At 33.7% G+C, this 21,626-nt stretch overlaps 1 long non-coding RNA gene across 1 annotated transcript in view; it reads right to left on the reverse strand.

Moving 5' to 3' along the window:
- Window positions 1–768: 768 nt before the first annotated feature.
- Window positions 769–21,626, reverse strand: part of LOC111721447 — a 29,780-nt gene continuing 8,922 nt past the window's right edge. Inside the window, exons 2-3 of the long non-coding RNA XR_002770636.2 lie at window positions 18,234–18,285; window positions 769–2,902 (exon numbers count right to left, since the gene is read on the reverse strand). This is a non-coding gene — a long non-coding RNA (uncharacterized LOC111721447). The remainder of the gene's footprint in view (window positions 2,903–18,233; window positions 18,286–21,626) is intronic.

Here is a 21,626-nt window from a genome sequence, read left to right on the forward strand (position 1 = left end):
TAGAATAGATTTTTTTTATGCCAGAATTCCAATTGTTAACATTTTCTCCCAATTGAAATTGTTTATTTAGGAGAATTCAGATTTGGGGGGGGGGGTAAAGATTTCTCTCCATCTTAAGATTTTAGAGAGTTGCCTGGAGCCAGGGAGTGGTTTAATAACTTAATCAAGGTTATACAACTACTTTGTATTATGATACACATGTATGTGTTGAATTTCATTATTTTATTCTTTCTTTACACATATCTTCATTGAATGTAATTCTTGCAGGATGTGGTTTGTTTGGTTTTTCTTTTTATCCATCGTAAGAGCACAGGACAGATATACATTCCTGTTTGGTTGAATTTATACTAAAGATTCCTTAGCTTATCACTGCATCCCACTATGCTTAGGTGTACACTCAACAGACAAAAATCTCCCTTCAGAGAGAGGGGAAAAAAAGTTTTTACTATGATAAATAGGAAGTAGAGGCTTCTATAAGGAGTTTGAAGTCCTAGTTTCCCCTAGTTGCTCCACAATTCCATCCAGGCTCTGCCACCCTAGTGCAACCTAGGATATTAATGCCTTCCACCATGAATTAGCCTGCCTCCAATGATTCCTTATCACCAAGTGCAGCAACACAATTCAGCAGGAGATTTACACCTGAGGTGAATTATCAGCAAGGGCTTGGGCAAACCCTATGTTTCAGAAAGTCTGACACTTTAAAAAATAGCTTGGTGACCAGGATTTCAAGAAACAATAAATAAAACCCCATCAACAGCTCGAGGGCCAATAGTTCTAATCCTATAATCATCCTAAAGAGAGATTAGAGCTTTTCTCCTGTAATTTGTGACTTTGAAGACTCAGTGAGGTGATTATTACCACTACAACCCCCTCTTTATTTTCTTCCCTTTTTCTTTCTAATTGGATTGTTTATGAGGATACAGCACTCTTTTTTCCCCCTGAGGTTAAATGCCAGGGAACAAACTGAAGGTCAGTTGACCCAAATATATTTATTGGATTTTTCCTTTTAGCTTTTTCTTTTTTTACATCAAATAAAAAACTAACAGGATCACCTTTGAATCACAACCAATTCACTGCTTTATTAGTGCTTACTATTACTATTTATTGCTTACTATGGCTTGACATTATGAGGGATATGGTGGGTAAAACTGGAAGTTCTTACCTTCAAGAACCTTATAATCTCATATAATTGTGTGTGTGTGTGTGTGTGTGTGTGTGTGAAATACAAGAGAACTGCTAAGAAAACAGCAAAATTTTGGGGTTACCGTGTAACTGTCAAAATTCAAAAATAACCATTTAAAATTAATCATCGTTTGTTCACTAATAGGCATTAATGAGAGCATTGAGGCCAAAAGATATTATTTCAAAAAGTAAATAATTATATTGGTAGGATATTCTGGAAATTATAACTCTTTGTCATAGCATTCAACAACCTCAGTGACACAATGATGAATTGACATAGAAATATACTACAAGTGAGCCAATATGTGTTATAACCCCATGTATATCAATAAAAATTTATTATACAGTTAGTATATTCCATAAACTCATGTAGACATTGGAAACACAAATATTAATAAGATTTTTTTGTCTTCAGTGTGCTCACGGTCTAGTAAATAGGCTGAAGCATTTACTGGGACTACACATATTTGTATATTGGGGGAAGGGGGAGTGATTGGCCTAAAATAACTGTATATTTTGAAAACAAATACAAATTTTCACTTATCTAAGGTTCATTAATCTTTAAGAGAATTGTTTCAATTCCATAGGGCTTTTATCGGTTTTGTCAATTTTTCATCTAATTTACGTGGGTAAATATGGTCTGTCATACTTGAATAAATTTCTGATCCAGACAGATCCAGCACTACCTTAAGAGGTAGAAAAAGGAAATCAACCTAGAACTCCTTTCTGAACTCCTCCTCAGTGTCTCATCAGAGCTTTCTTCTTCATCAAAACCAAATGGATACAGGGAGGTAGCACACACTCAACTTAGGATAACCAGGAACATGTGGCCCATTAGAGTCAAATCACCCCATCTGTCTCATGTTGGAAATCCATTTCCCTCTATCTGTTTTCACAAGTTCTATAAACCTGCCAGTTTTTAAAAGCCCAAAGTCTGTCAAATACCTCCTAGCCCAAGAAGCAAAATTGAGGAAAAGAAGATGTAGTGGGCATTAATTCAGAAAGTCAATCTTTAAAATCAAATTGGATGGTTTTATTTGAGAAAACGAGTTTAAGTTGCAAAATACCAAGTAGTTTCACTACCTGTCCTTATCTACGGAGATAAACATTCCTACTATGATGAAATAAATGAATTCTTAGACCCATGGAATCTAAGAGATAAAAAGAATTTTAGAGACCAGGTAGTCTCGTCCTTACCTGTAAAATAAATCCTTCATCCTCACTCTTTTAATGATACTTATTTGATGATATGTCTCAGTGAAGATTAAAATAAAGTAGCATCTCAGAATAATATGCCATCAACCTTCAAGAGAAAACATAATGTCTCAAGATTTCTTCATTCGTCACTAGCATTGGATCAAAATGCTAGTATTTTGGGGGGAAGTGAAAGATTACTACCTACTTATGAAACTGTCCTTGACCATCATTGGAGATTTGAAAGTAATAGTGATATGAATAAAAATGATGGAATGTTAGTATTTTAAGACAGACTTGGAGATAAGAGGAAGCCGTTTAGTTCACTCCATTAATTTCACAGATCAGAAAACAAGTCCCAAAATATCAGGTAATTTGCTCAAGGTCTTAAAAATTTGTGAACAGCAGGTCCAGGATTCGAAGATGATCTTTTGTCAATTTCTTCACTCTTTCTGTATCACCATGGTATCATCCACAATGTGACAGCTGGGCCTAATTAATGGAGAGCTTCATTGGTATATTTTTGCTATCAAAAGAATATGAGAAAGATCATTAGTCCATTGGGTAAAATCTCTGAGGCAAAATTGAGGGAAGATATGTTTGAGAATCACACAGAATGGACAGGCATGGATGAGTTTGTTGGAGAGAATATCCACTTCACTAAGATTCTGGATCCATTGGAATATTAGGACTATTTTCTATTTAAATATAAATTAAAAGTTGTGTTTAGATATGTATGAATTAAAACCTAAACTATATTAAGATAAGATTATGCTCTAAAAGCTTTAAAGTTATAGCATATATTTAATTAGCAAATGCAGACATTTCTTTCAAATTTAATGAATTTGTGGTCATTTAACAAATATTTATGGAACTATTGATGAAGGATAGAGGAAGCTTGAAATAGGTTAAAAAAAAAAATACAGGGGGAAATTGCTCCGTTCCAATTGTTTTTCTTCACGTTTGGGATTTTAGGCCAAACACTAGAATAAAATTGGTATGTTATCATTTTCTGTTTCTTAAAATGACCATAGGGTGAGAAGAAAAAAGCAGGAAAAGAGAAAGGAACTTAGAAGAACAAATGAGCTCTTTCTTCTAATAAATTATCCATGAGAAATTAGAAAATTTTGATAAGCTGAGCTATACCCCATAGTATAAAAAAATCTCAGACTTTTGACACCAACTCACCCTGAAAGCCTTTAAGTACTTGAGAGATTTATAATTAATAATGTGAAGATTTAGGGGGAGTGGAAAATATCATTCAATTCAAGCTCATAGGGTAAAAGCCTGGGTTAAAATAAGTCATGACTGAAAATAAGTAAATATTAGTAACTTACACTTTGGCAATTATCTTCCTTTTAATGATAGGGACTGGGCCATTGATTTCATTGGTACAGGGAATTTCTGAGTGAAAAAAATGACCTCTAACAAATTCTTTTCTCCAATTCATAGTCATAGAAAATTGTCAAGAGCAGTGATATCAAGCTCAAATAGAAACAGAGCCATTAATACTTAACGTAAATAAGATTATCTTGCTAAATATTGAACTCCTTTGAAAATATGATATTATCTATGTTTTATTATATTTTAATATTTTTGTTTTATATTTTTCAAATAAATTTTAATAAAGTTCTGGTAGAGCTGAGAATTGTTGTCAGCCACATGCTGCCCTCAGGCCCAATATTTGATGATGCTTTTGTCCAAGAGCACTGAGGTTGGGCTACTTGCTCAGAGTCATATGTGTCATAGGTGGGATTTGAATCAAGGTCATCCTGGTTTTGAAGTTGTAACCTATATGATCCAGAACCTATCTTCTCTCATTCTTTTCAATCTCTTTCAAAATTGTATGTCATTCAGTAAGAATAAGAAGAAAAACAGAAAGCTGGGGAACAATTTTACAGATAATGTTTCTAATAAATGCCTCATTTCTCAACTATATCGAGAACTGAGTCAAAGTTATAAGAATGAAAGGTATTCCCCAATTAATAAACTGAAACACTAGCATTGCTAGTAGAATTGTAAACTCTCCATTCTGGAAGGCAATCTGGAACTCTGCCCAAAGGGCTATAAAATTGTTTATACCCTTTAATCTAGCACTACCACTAGTACTCCCACAAGTTGTTGTTTTTTTTTTTTAATTTCATTTATTTATTTTGCTGAGGCAATTGGAGTTAAGGCAAGTCACAGCTAGGAAGTGTCTGAAATCATATTTGAACTCAGGTCCTCCTGACTTCAGGGCTGGTGCTCTATACACTGCGCCACCTAGCTGCCCCAAAGTGTTTTGTTTTGTTTTGTTTTTTAAGGGAAAAGAACATTTTTTGGTACAAGAATATTTGTAGCAGGTCCTTTTATAATGGCTAAGAATTGAAATTTGAAAGGATGCTCATCAATTGGGGAATGGTGAACAAGTTGTGGTATATGAATGTAATATAATACCATAGTGTAACAAGAAATTATGAGCAGGCAGATTTCAGAAAAACCTGGGAAACACCTACGTGAAGTGATGCTGAGTGAAGTGAGCAGGAACCAGGATAATCTTGTACACAGTTACAACCATATTGTGTGATGAACAACTATGACAGATCTAGCTCTTCTCAGCAGTATAGTGACCAAGAAAATTTTTAAATAGTCATGATGGAAAATGTTATCCACAATCAAAGAAAGAAGTATGGAGTCTGAATGCAAATGGAAACATATTATTTTCACTTTTTTGTTTCTTGTTTTTTTTCTTTTTCATGGTTTTTCCCTTTTGTTCTTTTTTCACAATGTGAGTAATATAGAAATATGTTTTGCATGATTACATATGTATAAACTATCTCAGATTTCTGTCTTGGGCAGGAGGGAGAGGAGAGAAAGATACAAATTAAAACTAAAAATATTATAAAATGAATATTGAAAACTATCTTTACATGTAATTAGAAAATACTATAAATGGGGGAATTATATCTTTTAAAGAAGCAACTTTTTAATATTTATGATCTTTAAATTAATAGCATTATATCCTAGGAGCTCATCACTCTGTGGTGAAAGAAGCAGAAAATCCTTATTCCAATGCAAAGTATAATCAAAAGACTATGATATTTAGCAATAAATCCCAATAGTTCCAACCAAAACAAAAAAATACATAAATCTTACCTATTCAGAGTCAAAGAAATTAAGGATCATTTTTCTCTCAATTCCCTGGAAATGACTAAAATGGTTTTGAAGCTTTATAGGATGACAATTTTATAAATTATAACAAAGGTAATCATGTCTGAGTTACATTTTAAATGCAACCAGTCCTTTAGAACTGAATCACAGAATCATAAAGGGAGAAATGAAGGGAACAAAGACTTAACAAAGTATCTACTATGTGCCAGATGTTATTAGTTTATAAATATTATTTTATTTGATCGTCACAAAAGTTTGGAAGCTTCTAGGTAGCACAGTGGATAGAACAATGGCTTAGACACAGAAAGGTACATTTTCATGAGTTTAAATCTGGCCAGAGACAGTGGTTAGCTGTGTGACTCTGGGCAACTCACTTAACTCTGCTTCAGTTCCTTATCCATAAAATGAGCTGTAAAAGGAAATGGCAAACTATTCCAGTATCTCTGCCAAGAAAAGTCCCAGAAGGAATCATGGCGAGCCAGATGTGACTAAAAAATGACTTAACAACAAAAAATACAACAGTTTTAGAAATAAACTATTAGTGTCACCAAGGGAAATCATCTGTTTCATAAATGAAAGTTGAATCGAACTCTTATTTTAACATCGCCTACATTTCCCATTGTATCTTTTCTATCCCTCCTTCCAAAAGAGCATCTATAAAAATTTTTAAAAAGGAAAAAAAATAGTTCAGAAAAACTAACCAATCTATCAAAAAATCTGTATTCCACATCCGGAGTCCTCCACTTCAGCAAAGAAAGAAGCAAAGGTGTCTTCTCATATATCTTCTTTGTCATAACCCTGGTAATTTAAATCTTACCACATTGTGTTATTCTTCCCTTACATCCTTTTCATGGATCAGCTTAATTCATTTTGTATCAGTTCTTATGTCTTTACATGTTTCTATATATTTTTCATATTCATAAATTTTGGAGTGGTAAAATTTTATTGCATTATCAAAAGTCGTTAAATTATTCTCTAATAAATTGTGCATCTATTTTTTTAATTTCTACAACAAAATAAATAAAGATATTTTGATAAACACAGGAACTTTCTTTTTGTCATTGTATTTTTTGGAATATATGTCTAGCAGTTAAATCTCTGGGTCAAAGATTATTAACTTTTCATTTAATCTATTTGCACAATTCCAAATTTCCAGAGTGACTGGACCAATTTACTGATGTATCAAAAATCTATTATTAATCTATCTTTCCACAATTCATCCAATATTGACTCCTCATATTTTGTCATCTTTCTCAACTTTTTAATTGAGAGGCAATCTCAAAAGGTTATTTTTTTATTGCATTTCTTTTATTATTGATGATTTGAAGGGATTTTTTTAATATGGCTGGTAATAGTTTGCATTTCTCCTTTTAAAAACCATTTATGTCATTTGACCATTTATTTATTAAAGAATGTGTCAAATCTTCCACCAAAAACATTAATTTCTCCCACAATATACCAGGAAAAGAATTGTCACTCTTCTGTGTAACAATCTATGGTAATGAGAATTACCTACCACCTCTTCCTCCACCAAGATACTATATTCTTATTAATAATTCTGATTTTTGAAAGTCTATCCCTATATTGAGCTAATATCTGCCTACTTATAATATTCATATTTGTCTAGTGATGTCCTAAAATAGTTCGTCCAATTGAACTTCCATAAATAACAATTCAAATACTTACATATAGCTTACAAGACTCTAGCAGGTCTTTTCTTCTACTGACTAAAAGTCCCTGGGAGCCTTAAAATTATATTCAAGGAACATAAATTTTCAACTTCTTTCAAAATGTAGAAAATTCAGATACTGGTATCATGAATACAGTGTTGGACTTGAAATTTTTTAAAAATGGATTCAAATCCTACCACTACTAGCTATGTGACTCTGGGCAAGTCAAGTAACTTCACTCAATTTCAGTTTCCTTATCTATAAATTGAGATGAATAATAGTATATACCTTACATTTTAAAATATCCAGAAATAGAGATGTAATATCACTAAATGGATCTCATCTTAGGAGCTAAACTTTCTTTCTCTTTTGCTTTGCTAACAGTGGGGATGGTTTGTCCTGGCCCTGCTCTCATATGGCCTAGCAACACATATTTCATCTTTCTTATTTTTTTCATAAAGTAATCCTTTCCAAAACACTTGAATCATTTTAACAATTTTAACTTCAATCATTTATCTTAGAATTATGAAACTTCTGACTCACATTGCAATGGAAAAGTTCCATTAAACCAGGTCACCCTGACCTACCAGGCACTTTAATAGGAAACCAACTGACCTGGCAACACTATGAACCAAGAATTGCTTTTTTATTCTTTCCAAGTCTTCTCTCAAATTTCACCTCTTCCATGAAGCCTCCTTAATGTTCCCAGATGAAGTAATCACTCTTTCCTGAACTTTTTTTCAGAGTATTTTGTCAATAATGTTTTTATTCCTATAAATCAATTGATCAGTCAAAAAGCATTATTAAGTGCCTGTGACTGATATAATATTATATATATATATATAATATTATATATTATATTTGGTTCAGTATATATAGAGACATAAATTATAATATTTACTATATTTGTCTATGTGTATACTATATCTTATCAGTAGGCTCCAAACCCAGTCAGGACAAAAACTGTGATTTTTTTTTTTTCATCTTTGAGACTCTGCTACAATGGTTTACATATGGTAGGCAAATAGATAAACAAACAAACAAATAAATAAATAAATATTCAACCATTCTACCATGTCTGATTCTTCATAATCACATTTGGGATTTTCTTGGCAAAGATATTGATTCACCATGTCCTCCTCCTGCTCAATTTACAAATGAAGAAACTGAGGCAAACAGGGTTAAATGATTTGCCCAGAGTCCCACGCATTCTTTATCATGTTGATACATTCACACTCTTTATCACCCTTTTAGTATTAGGAAAATACTCCCCAGATGCTTCCCAGTAGCCCCGATTATCATTCCTGTATTCTTAAAGTTAGACCAAAGAAACACAAAATCTAAAGGATGTTACCAAGCTGTAAAACACATTAACTGTGTTACTAGTAATGAACTGAATACCTATTATCTAGCTAAGTTTGGAGAGACTCATGAACAAGTGTTCCCTAGGAGAATGATAGTTTTGTCTGTGACCACTACCAAATACCACTTGCTTCACAGAATATGAAAAGAAAATTTCCAAAAGCAGAAACACAAATTGTTAACGATCATTTGAAAAGATATTCCAATTCATTAACAAGATGCAAGTAGAAAAGACATGTTTGAAATACCACCTCATACCTAAAAAATTGGCAAAACTAATTTAAAACAATGCTATAGTAAGTACTCTTATTCATCGATGGTAGAATTTGGACACAAATAGAATTTTTGGAAAGCAACCTGGTGGTGCACCACAAAAATTACAAAACTCATCATATCATCTGATCAGTATTTCATTATTGGGAATATAGCCTGAATGTATTACAATAAAAAGGGGGTTAGCATATATTTAAATGTATTTATTCAAATGTATTCAATACATCTATTCAAAGATTTAATAGTAGCATTACTTGTAACTGAAAAAAATAGAGGCAAGCTGAACGTTCAACAATATAGAAATGGTTAAACAAATCAGGATAAATTGATAAATAGAATAGTACAGAACGAGATCAAAATGGTTTAGAATATTAAGAAATATCCAACAACCTCTATGACATATTACCCAGTAAAAAGTAAAGCCAGAAGAACATAAGACATGGTAAAATTGACCATATAAGACAAGACAATGGAAATGAATGAGCAAGTAATTAATATCCAACAACCTCTATGACATATTGTCCAGTGAAAAGTAGAGCCAGAAGAACATAAGACATGGTAAAAATGATCATATAAGACAAGACAATGGAAACAAATGAGTAAGTGATCACAAATGATACATTACATAGACATAATATAAACTTTGGGGTTTGGGATCACCTCCTCATTCCTCTGATCCACAAATAAAAATTATTCTTCTCATTTGTGAACCCTCATGGACATTCTTTAACATGTTTGTACATTTACACTCTTTATCACCCTTATAGTACACAGTAACATAGTCCTCAGATGCTTCCCAATAGCACACAGAGGCAATGACTAAAAGGTTATATTTTGTTCAATGATATTGATTTTTATGATATTTTAATTTGATTTATGATTATTAAGAATAATGATATTTTATTTTAAGATTTACAAAGCAAATGTAATTGGTTGACATTAAATATTCAGTTTATAATAAAAATAATTTTAAACATCTTCTGATTTAGAGAGCACTTATTATTTCTCAATGCAGGGAGTGCCCCCACAGATGAACTCACAGAACCTTCAAGTACATGAACTATGTACTGATATGTATACAATGCATAAGTATATTTGAGTATAAGTCAGTGAGCATTTATTAAACACTTATTGTGTGACTGGCACTGTCCTAGGTTATGGGAATACAAATACCAAAAATAAAAACAATCCCTACTTTTAATGACCTTAAATTCTAAAGGGAAAAGAATTATAAAAAGAAGCCACAAAGTGGTGAGTGGTAAGAGAGAAACAGGGAGAAAGCATTTATTAAAAGCCTACTATGCATCAGGCATTATGCTAAGTGCTTCACAAATATTATCTAATTTTATAATTGACAAGGGCATGCCAGGAAACTGAATCATTTTCATTTTAATTGTCTTAGGAAAATCTGAAGATCATCTGACAGGATAAGATACAAGACAGTGAAATCCTTTCTCAAACTAAACCATCAAGCGTTCTAACTCTATTGCAGAGAGCCCAACTCCAGTGGGCTGGCCACAATGTTTAATTCCAAATATATGCCTACCAGAATAACTTATTTTATGGAAAACTCACACAGAGAACTTTAGGATCTATTGTATAACATGGAAGACACTGACACATGAACGCCCAGAATGATGTGCCCTCCTCAGAGAAGGTTTTGTGCTCTATGAGCAAAGCAGAATTGAATTAGATCAGAAAAGACTCAAAATGTACAAAGTTAGAGAATCCATCCCAAATGTTCATAGGGAGTATTTGTGTCCAACCTGTGGCAGAATATTGCAAGCTTGTATTGGTCTGATCAGCCAGTCGGACATAATTGATTCTATCATAGTGATATCATTTTGGTCCTCTTGAAAACAAAGAAAAACAATATACTACTTGAAGGCAGGAGCACCATGTCATATTTGTTATTCTAGTTCCAGTACAATGCCTTGATTATTACAAGAACTCATTTTTTTTATTAAATTATTTTGAATTTAAATGATTCCAAGAAAGAAAAAAAATGCTAAATTTCTTCATTAATTCATTAGTTATTTTGTTGGGCAAATTGAGTTGGTCGTCTATTTCTGGAAATCTATCTAAGCTATCTATTATGGAAAATGCAGAAATTAGATTCAATGACTTCTAACATTCCTGCAAATTCTTTTGTGAGTATCTTCTGTCATATGACATATCAAATGACAAAACTACTTACAATGCTGCATTTCTCATTTAACATATCTCTGTATTAAAATAATTCATCATATTTCAGGAGTAGATTTTAAGTTCTGGAGGACTAACAACTTTATCTTCTCTATGCTTGATATTTACACAGTGCTCTCAACACAATAGCTGCCCCCTTTATGCCTGATGAATTTGCTCGGTTGAATAGATTACAGCTTAATAATGTTGTTTCTATGTGCTATAACATGGGATAATTTTGTTAATTATAACATGATTCAATAAAACCATTAAACTTCTTTTGTTTTTAGAATTCACATTCAAAATTCATCATTTGAAATGGGAATCCATTTGTTCCTTACAGACTAAGTAATAAGAAACATTTAAAAGAAATTAGAAATGATTTCTTGCCCTCAGAGAACTTCCAAAGGCATGTTAAATTAGAGAATAAGAAATACATTTTTTGGACTTGGAGCTGGAAAAGTGAAAGCATGATCTGTAAAAGAGACAAAAATATAGTGTCAAAACACCTAGGATTTAATTTTACTTCTGAGAGTTCATTTATGATTATAGACAATCATTTAGCATTTTTCAATTTCAGTGTCCTAATATGATCTAGATGCTATCATTATCCCCACTTTACAAATAAGAAAATCGAGGCTGAGAAAATTTTAGCAATTTGCCCTAATTACGAGGCAGGATTTAAACTCAACTCTTTCTGATTCTAAGCACAGAATTCTAAAGTGAAGTCGAATCATATCCAATGATAATTTCACTACCTAACCTACAAGGTTGTTTTAACCTTAATGAGCTACATAAAAATGAGACCTTATTTTCAGACCCTGTTATATCCCTACATCTCTTGTCTCTCACAATATCTATTGAAATTTTTCTGGAAATGATTTATAACTAAAAATAACCAGAAAAATTAACATTCCTATGGTGGTGTTCTCTGGTGACATCAACACACAGGATTTTCAGTCCTCAACTTATAGGATTGAATTGCTCCAATGTATTATTTTAATATAAAGAAAATCATTTGAGAAACAATAGGAGTATGTCACTTGTCTATCTCCTACAAAGGCTGTGTATATTCTGAAAACCCAAGAGAGCCAGAAACCAGACCAATGCTAGTCCAAACAAAACCCCATTTGGGGTATCAATAACTAATTACATTACAGTTCCACCTGAGTAACGTAGATTGATGGTTTCATTATAGCATTTAATTAGATTGTTTTTAATGTATCAAATAGAAAGGTTTTACTTGGAGAAGGAACAGCTGTTGCAGGTCACATGGAAGGGACATGATTGAGAAACAGAAAAGGGCTAACTTTCTGGTAAAGCCAAGTTATCTTTAAGTAGTTTGGAAGGCATTCTGAGAAAGGGAACAATGTCTGCCAGCTGTCAAATTTAATTTGAATCAACATGTATGAACATTGTCACTAATGATACCGATGAGGGATGCGATAAGTTGTAGCAACAAGAGAAATCATTATGAGAAGACTGACTTGATCTAACAGGGCCAACTCCAACTCTCCATCTCACTTCCCCAGATTATAGTTTCCATCTGGTCTCCAAATCATGGACAGTGGGACTCTGGTTCCAAGTAGGTAGTCTCTGTTGATTGGCTAAATTGGTTTCAGCATGTTGGTCAGCCTTTTGGCAGGCGGAGTAGTATCTCAGTGGGTTAGCTGCCAAAGTGATTTTCATGAAGCACATGTTGGATTGGGTCAGATGGGAGGTGAAACAAAAGTATGGTGAAGCAATGGTTTGGACCCTTCCTGAAATGGTGGGTAGTGCTAAGGGAATCATCCATCAAGGAATCAGATCAGAAGTTTCTCAAAGACTGGGAAGGCCACTAGTGAGCAAATGTTTTGTGCAAGCCAAATTTGTGAGATCTACAGATTAGCAAATATTTTTCAGTAGCAGTGATTATAGTTGATTATTATTCACAAAATGAGAGTAAGAGACAAAAAGTGGAAAAAGAGAGACAGGATGGACCATTATTCTCCTAGTCACTGAGACTGAAGATTTTGCCATCATCTTTGACTCTTCCCTCTCCATCCCCTTCGCAACTAATTTGTCATGAAATTCTGAAAATTCTAACTTTTCATTGTCTCATATCAATCCATTTGTTTCCACTTTCATTGGTATATCCTACTTTAGATAGTCATTACCTCTTTCCTGAGTTATTGTAAATACTCTCCCACCCTCCATTCTTCCACCTTCTTTATCCTATATTTAAAAGCCCAACTGCTCATTTGTCTCTCCTGATGAAATACTTTCACTGACCTTTTCTTACCAAATGAAAAATTTTTAGATTACTATTCTAGATTCTCCATGAACTCTCCCCAAGTTTTCTTTTCATCTTTTTCTCTCCTACTTCTTCCCTTCATACCAATCAAAGCAGATTACTTGCTATTCCCTGAGCATGACTTATGGTTAACATACAAGACACTGTATATCCCCAACCTTTCTTTTCACTTTTTTCTCTCCTACTTTTTCCCTTCACACCAGTCAAATGGACTACTTGCAATTCCCTGAGCATGACTTATGGTTAATATACAAGACACTGTGTATGCTATCTCCTCAGTCTATAATGTCCTGCTACCTAAATCTCTTGTGTTTGTTAAAAAAATAATATATAGCTTTTAAGACTCAGTTCAGGTGCTGCCTCCTCCGTGAACCAGCTTTTTTCCTTGATTATTTTTTTACCTTCTGTTAGAAGCAATTTCTCTCTACTTTCCCAAAGTCCTTTTTAAACATTCTCATGGTCTTCATTACATCTGCCTTATGTTATAATTATTCATGTATTCCTTATCTCCTATAATCAATTTGCAAAGGAAAGGACTATGTCTAATTCATATCTGCATCCCCCATGGCTCATTGCATAGAACACTGTATATAGTAGATGCTCAATAAATATTTAGGCAGTGAAGCTGAATAAAATCATTGATGGAGTGGCTTGATCACTGGGCAGCTTAAAAAGGTACAGCCATATCTTCATAATTCATAATAATGGAGGAAGGGGAAACAGATAATTTAAAGTCACCAATAATTCAATGATAATTCAAGTTGAATTCAAAATGAAATTTTAACTTCAATTCTGACTTCTCAACTCTGTATGGTGACAACACAGAAACAGTTCTCAGTCTTTTCCTCTCCTTTGAAAAAAGTGCTGAGAGTGAAAGGGGCATAAAGATGAATGCCAATGGAAGGGTATTAGAACAATGGGTCTGGATAATTCACAAACTGCAAAGTCAATAGATGATGATCAATAGATGACTATAGCTGAATTCAACCAATTTGAATTCTGAGAGTTTATGTCTAACACTCCTTCTAGCTTATTCTCCAAATAAGCACTTGAACATCTTCATATTGGGTCCCCATGGATAGCTATTCTCATGTTATTTAAGATTAAGCCGTGGGCTCAGGGTTGTACTACTCTGGTACGTGAGCCTCCACCAATGAACCCAGACATCAGACACAATTAGCTCAAATAACATCATTTTCTCGGATCCATAGTAGGAATAGTGTCTCATAAACTTAATTCAAAATCTCTCACCAGTTAATACAATACAAACAGATACAACAGTGATGAGGAACATATGCGGAAGGGAGAGAATGCATGGGGATGGGATAATTCATACTTTTGATACTGCAGGACCCAAATATCCTTTCCCTCCTACTGGACCCCTTCCACTATTCTCACCTAGATGTCATATCCAGGTTTAATTATGCAAGTGAGCTCTTGGAATCTTCTCTTTACAACATGATTATCAATTGCAATGGAAAGTTCTCCCTCACATCCACAGTCAGAGTTCTTCTTTGTTGCTAGAGCTCCTCATTGGGAAAGCAACTACCTTGCTTTGTTCTCAGTCTTTCTGTGGCCATTTCGGTCTGAAGAGGAGATCATTTATTTCTGTTTCATATTGGATAGGATGGTTTTTCTTGGACAAGTGGTTCTGATAAAAGGAAGCTTCTTAAACTGTGGATCATGGTCCCATGTGGGGCCATATAACTGAATGTGGGGGACACAAAATTATGATTTATTATCAGTAAATGTTTGACTTGTATACCTATTTTATTCACACACACGTAGGATTGTGTAAAACTTTCTCAGGTGAAAAGGGGTCACAAATAGAAAAGTTTAAAAAGCCCTGTAAAGATGGCCTGATTTATGGGCACAAGGAAGAGGGGATAAGTCTTTCTTTGACTGTTTGATTCTGCCTAGACTAGACTCAAGTTTCTGAGCTCAAACTTTTAAAGACCATCAGCAATGTGGCCAGTCCCTTTCTACCTCAAGGCCAGGCTTCTCTCCCATTTAACTGAGGTGAAATCCTTCACACTTGGCCAAAGCTATCCCCTTCTAATTCTATCAAGCAAAAGTTTTTTCACACTTCATAAAAAATAAAAGGATACATTTAAATCTTTGCATTGTTAATGTATTAACATCATCCCTTTTTATACTCTGTGGTAACTACAGCAATTTTGGGATGGGGAGGCAGAAGGAAAACACAAATCTTTTCCCTTACATATGCATCATAGAATCAAAAATTTTCAAAGCAATTTTAGAACATATAATCCAATCCCCCAATTTTGCAGAAAAAAGAAACTGAAGGCTGAATAGGTGAAATGACTTCTTGAAAGTCAAATATCTAGTTACAAAGCAGAGCTCAGACTAAACATTAAATGTTTAACATTAAAACAAGGACAGTATTCCAAGGTTTGGAATGTGAAAAGATTGTAGAATCATTTTCTTGGTCCTCTTGAAGAATTAGAAATGGTGATCAGAGGCTGCACTAAGAGAGATTTAAGCTTCATTTAAGGAAAATATTTCCTATTTTAATTATCCGTATTCTCATCTCATGGTTTCATTCAAGTTCCCAATAAAATGTCACTTTCCACAGGGATCCTTTCCCAATTGCTATTATCTCTGGAACCTTTTCTCTGTTTATTATTTTCTCTTTATCCTTTATATAATTGATGCATGCTTGTTTGCATGTTGCCTTTAGATCATGAATTCTACTAGACTATGAGCTCCACAGATTGTGAGGGCCTTAAGAAAAGGAATTCTCTTTCAACTCTTTTTAATATTCCTAGTGCTAAATGCACCTAGTAGGCACCTAATAAATATTTATTGAAGATTAAAGATCTCCTGAGGAGGTAGGAGTTACCATTCAAACATGGTCTTCAAGCAAGGCTAGATGTCATGTCATACAACATGTCAGCAACAATATAATACATGTGGACTACCTGCCAGCTAGGGGAGGGAGGTGGGGGAAAACAGGAGATAATTTGGAACAGAAGGCTTTGCAAGTGTCAGTGTTGAAAAATTTCCCATGCATATGTTTTGTAAATAAAAAGCTTTAATAAAATAATATACATAGACATAATATATGTGCTGAAAGGAACTGGGTGTCCCCTAAGGCCCTATGATTTAAAGAACTTAAAATGAGGACATTCACATTTCTTCTTTTATAGATAAAGAAATTGAAGCCTGTTTCAGGAGTATGCTGGAGTCAGCTCACAGAGCCTCATAAGAGCTGATTGTTAAATTTTTAGCACCAGTATTTATACTTTGGAAATCAGAAAATGTTATAAATTATTATTTTATTGATATAATTGATATGCCAGATTATTTTCTTTATGTCCTTGTTATTTATCTTATTGATTACCTAGAATTAAGACAGTGATAGAAAACTATTAAAAATAGAGATTAAATTTAAAAGTGTGTCCTGAATTTTTTTTGTTAAACATAGTACAATTTACCATTACCTATTGAGATTTATTGACTTGAAAAATAGTATGTAAGGGGCAGCTAGGTGAAGCTGTGCATAGAGCACCAGCCTTGAAGTCAGGAGGTGCTGAGTTCAAATTTGACCTCAGATGCTTAATATTTCTAACTGTGTGACCCTGGGCAAATCGCTTAATCCCAATTGCCTCAGCAAAAAAAAAAAAAAAAAAAAAAAAAAAAAAAAAATAAATATATATATATATATATATATATATATATAGTCCTAATGGAACCTTCAGTGTGAATGACTCTATACCACACCAGAGAATAATAGCAGGCCCAGAATTTGCCTGAGAACAGTACAACTAACGAGGCACTTTTCCCTAGATTTCATGATCTGAGACAGAGATATGGGCTCATGAGTAGTCGGGCATTTGAAGAAAAGGAACCTCTCTAACAACTTTTCTGTTGTTAGTTCCTCAGACATGTGGATACAAATCTGCTTTGTGTGTGTATCTTGTTTGTACAAAACTGATTTTAGGTCATTTCTTCCATTATTTTGTGAGTTCTTTGGGGTCAAGGATTGTTTTTTGCCTTTCTTTGTATCCTCAGGACTTAGCACAGTATCTGACACGTGGTAGAAACCTAAATCCTACTGACTGACCAACTGACTAATGACCTGTGCTTCCACTTCTAGTCAAGAGTCACCGGGCACAATTCTAGTATAATGGAAGACCTTAGGGAGTTGTGATCGTCATTTATCTTTCTATCTCTGCCAAACTAATGTGATGGCTGGTTCATATACTAAGGCTAACTAATGCTTTATTGTTTCAGATTTGAGCACATTTTTTGCACTCCAAGACATGATCAATGTTTACACTTCTGACTGAATACTTCTAATGGTAAAAAGCTCACTAAACTTAGATGTTGTCTTTATTTCTGATTGTCTATTGAACCTCCCAGGCCTTTTTCCGATGAACATTTTCTACCTAGTCATTCCTCCATTTCCTATTTTCCCTTACTTTTGTAAACTCAAGTATAAGACATAATAATAACACATCCAGTGTTGCAATATTTACAAAGTCAGCGAGAATTTATTAAACATCAAAGCTCATTGGATCTTATGCTGTGTTCAGAAAGATATTGCAGAGAATAATGTTTTATCATACTTGTCAGATTATGTTTAAAGTAGGCTGTCAAATTCTAGTTGTTTAATTTAGAGAAAGAAATTGAGAATCTGGGGTATGGCCAGGGTAAGGGAATTGGGATGGTGAAGGACCTTGAGATCATGATTATGATATTCTTTCCTCTCAAAATTTGAAACACATTCAAAGATACTATCTGATTTATCACTACAATATTCTTTGAAGATAAGTCAGGGAAGGGATTTTTCTCAATTATAGATAACTGTAAAGAGAGAAAAATATCACAGGTAGGGATAGTATATAGACAATATAGGACAGAAAATCTGCATTCAAATCCAGGACTCAGGTACTCCTTACCAGTGCAGTCTTGCATAGCTCACTTTCTCACTCTGGGGTACAGTTTTCTTATCTGTAAAATAAACATGTTGGATTAGATAGCTACTGAGGGTCTTTTCTGTACTCCCTTTCTCTGTCTTGAGGTCTTAAATAAAAGTCTAGTTCTAAATGCTATTACAAGCCCAGGGTCTCGTAGGAAATAAAAAATAGTTAACCATAATTCATTAAACACCTATTATATGACAGGCTCTATGCTAAGTATATTTTAGAAGATAAAAACATACTCTCTTTCCTCAAGGAACTCACATTCTAATGTGAAGATGACATAAAAACAAATATATACACAAGAAATATATACAAATATACAAATAAATATAAATATATTTATATATAAATGTATATATATATATACAAATACAAATATATACACAAGAAATATATAGGTTTAAATAGGGGTTAATCTCAGAGGATCAACTCACTGGAAGAGAAAGTCTCTTACAGAATGATCTAGTCTTGAAGGAAGCCAGAGAAGCCATAATGCAGAAGCAAGGAGGGAAAGCATTAAGAGACAGCCATTGAAAAGGCACAAAATTGGAAGACGCAAGAAATTGGAAAACTAATATTGCTAAATCTTGTGGAGTGTGGAGAGAAGCCAAGTATATGAAGAAGATAGGAAGGGGCCAAGTTTCTAAAGTTACTTATTTTAAAGTTAAGTAAGGGAACCCAAGAATCCTACCTCCAATTTCTGTTAGTGTTTTCCACTGTGTTCTATCATTTCAGCCAATAATGAGAAAGATTTGCAACTCAGAAAGAAGTTAATTGGAAAACATAATAAAGAAGCAGGAGTTCCCATATATGGATGAATCATTAACATTTTCTTACCTTCCTTTTATAACTTTAAAAGCCCAGTCAGCCCAAAGACAGTTATTTCAGTACATATCCCAATATCACCTAATGATAATTAATCTTCCGGAAAACAATGCTGGCTGTTGTTTCTCTAGAGTATCAGAGAGATAAGTTTGAACTCAGTGAATCACACCCAAAGGGTATCTCTAACCTTCAAATGTGCTGCTAGATTATTTAACTTTCAGACAGTTTAATACAGTTTCTGATTGTTAATATAATTTTAATATCTAATGGTGTAAAAGGTCAGTGATGTGGTGCAGCAAAGGCAGGAGAGAAAACAGTCATCAAATGGGGTTGGGAGTTCTTATTCACTGACTAAAAATTCTTTTTAAAAAGTGTTTTGTTGCTACAGAATAGATTCACAATTGAAAGAAAGAAGCTGTCATTCAATTGGGAGGATAAAAATAGAGAATTGATTCCCTCTGTTCTGTGTTACCCAGTGATATGTGGTTACTAGTCAGAATTCTTATTCAATCACAATGGCAAAGGGTTTTGCCAGGGTGCCCAAATTTAAGGAACATTGGCAATATGAGTATTCTTTCAGCCTGAGGGTTATATGGATAATTGGTGCCCAGAAAGTTCATTCTCCCCAACCCTGTCCTTATTTCAATCTATCTGTCAATACATGACACCCTCGTATGCAAAGAGATAGCTTTTCTCCCCCTTTCCAAATCCTGTGTACCCATTCCCAACAGTCCCACTATAAAATGTCTACCAGTTTTGTTTATTTCTATATAAATTATATACGCAGCTTAAGTGGCCTATTATGTGACCATGACAAATCATTTAACCTCTCCCAAACTCAGTTTCCTCATCTATAAAATGGGGATAATGATGGGACCTGCTCTATAAGGTTGCTGTGGAGATCAAATGAGAGATAATTTATGTTACGTGCTTTGGAAAAAAATCTATTAAAATGGTGGTTTCTATTGTTACTAGACTTCTCAAGGACAGAGCTTTTTTCATTTGGGTTTTTGTATCCACAGTGACCCTATTGCTACAATAGTCCAAATTTACTCCCCCTGTAACCCAAAGCCTAGAGAGATAACCATTACTTTGTATTTCATCATCACTGCAAAACTCAGTGGCCACTTCTAGTTCCTCCTAAAGACTGGAAGGACAAGAAATCAATGGTTACAGTTCAGAGGAGAGAATTTTGGCTAACCTCCTGGAGGTTATACCATGCCTGGTGAAAGTCCAACCAAACAGAGAAGACCATCCTCAGTATGTATATCCATATGTCATTAGTTTATCACACCTAATCTTTTGTATGGCATGATAACTAAAAGTTATCAAACCTTTCTATATCTTTCCAAGGGGTTTCTAAGTCAGTAGTCTGGCAACTCAATTTCAGAGTTGACTCTGAAGTCATGAATGAATGAAGTCAGAAGGACTTAGAAGTCATTCTATCTAATCTGAATTTGGACAAAAATTCATTCTACAATATATCTGACAATTTGTCATTTAGTTTTTGATTAAACAACTGAAATAAGAAGACTCTACAATCTTCCAAAGTAGTGGATTTTACTTTTATTCTCTTCAAATTAATAAGAAATTTTTCCTTTTATCAAGTCTCTATCCCATAGGAACAAATAGGGAAAAAAACATATACAATCACTCTTCCATGTGTCAGTCCTTTAAATAATTGAAGATTCATATCATCCTTTTCCCAATTAATTTTTTCTCAAGTAAAGCATCCCTAATCATCCAACCCATGTACGTATGCCATGATATCAAGGCTCTTAACCATTTTTATTGCCTTCTGGACATATCCCCAATTATTAATGCCTTTCCCTAAATGCAATAATCAGACGTTAGCCCACTACTTCAAATATAGTATGGTCAGTATGATAAAAACTTCTTTTTTTAATATCTCTGACTACAACCTAAGATCCAATGAGCTTTGATGACTGTGCTATTTAACTTGAGCTAGAAATCTATTAAAGCCCCCAGATCTTTTTTTTTTGATGAACTGCTTCTTACTGAGTCATGTCTCCACTTCCTTTTTTCCATATTTTTGTAAATTCAAGTATAAGATATAATAATAATATATGATATTTCAAAATTTACAAAATGATTCATAATTGTTATCTAATTTGATCATCACAATTCTGTAATGTAATTTGTAAAGTATATGATATTGTTATTCTGTTTACAAAGGAAGAAACTTGAAGTTTCAGCTATTATATGACTTACCCAGTAACAACTAAAAATTATCTGTGAAAAGATTTAAATTTAGGTCTTTATGACTCCAGGTCATTTTGAAGGTAGAAACAACTAAGAGATTATGGGAATAATTATAATATACATCCCCAAATCAAGATGTACAATAATTAAGAAACTGAAATTGGAATTGGAAAGGTCTACATTTATCCCTTAAGTTTTTGCTCCTCCTCAGTATCTGTTTTAAGATTATACATTATATGAGCAGGACCAGGAGGTCATTATATACTTCAACAACAATACTATATGATGATCAATTCTGATGGACATGGCCATCTCCAGCAA

This window comes from Sarcophilus harrisii, chromosome 6 (assembly GCF_902635505.1).
Source record: "Sarcophilus harrisii chromosome 6, mSarHar1.11, whole genome shotgun sequence".
Lineage (NCBI taxonomy): Eukaryota > Metazoa > Chordata > Mammalia > Dasyuromorphia > Dasyuridae > Sarcophilus > Sarcophilus harrisii.